Genomic DNA, 729 nt, shown 5'->3' with positions numbered 1-729 from the left:
AAACTTATAGCTTGCTTATTCGCAACTCGATTCTCCGCTCACTTTACTTGTAGCTTGCTGACTTGTAACTGTCTCACCTCGTGGTGGCGGCGCCCTTATATACCTGCGCTGGCACTTATGGCAACTCTAGAACATTCTGAAGTTTATCGCTCATTCTCTTTCTCTCGCTGTTCGCAGTGTTCATCTAACTTGACGTTTCTCTTTGTGGAACATTCTACGCCATTCTTCGAACATTCTGCCTATTTCTCGTTGTTCGCTTTGTGTTGCCGCAGTATTCGCCACAATACATTAGGGCTACAACAAAAATAACTTGCTTACACATGTAGCTGCTTACAAAGTAGCAAGTGCCCACTTATTAATATCCTTACATACAAATGAATTCATAGCGATTCTATTTACATTTAAACAAACCAGCGCACAGTAAGCCGATTTTATGTTTAAGGTCTAGTAGAAATTCTATGAACTCAAAACTAATTTTTGAATTTGAAACTAAGCTGTTATTATAAATAAGTTGTATTTGGAGGAGTAGTATCACCTAAAATATATTTCATAAGCGCAAACTATTCCTCGCTGGGCAGGCATACATGCATATGTAGTCAATGGAACGTAGTTTGCAATTGTATGTATTTACATTGCTTGTTTGTAATTAAAGAATGGATTTTAAATACATACATGAAAAGTGTGTACATTAGCGTGGGCCGAAAATCCACCTTTTTAGAATGTTGGTTG

The sequence above is a fragment of the Rhagoletis pomonella genome, unplaced genomic scaffold (genome assembly GCF_013731165.1).
Source record: "Rhagoletis pomonella isolate Grant_MI unplaced genomic scaffold, Rhpom_1.0 Rhpom_scaffold_00006, whole genome shotgun sequence".
Taxonomy (NCBI): Eukaryota; Metazoa; Arthropoda; class Insecta; order Diptera; family Tephritidae; genus Rhagoletis; species Rhagoletis pomonella.
This window is presented reverse-complemented; position numbering follows the sequence as displayed.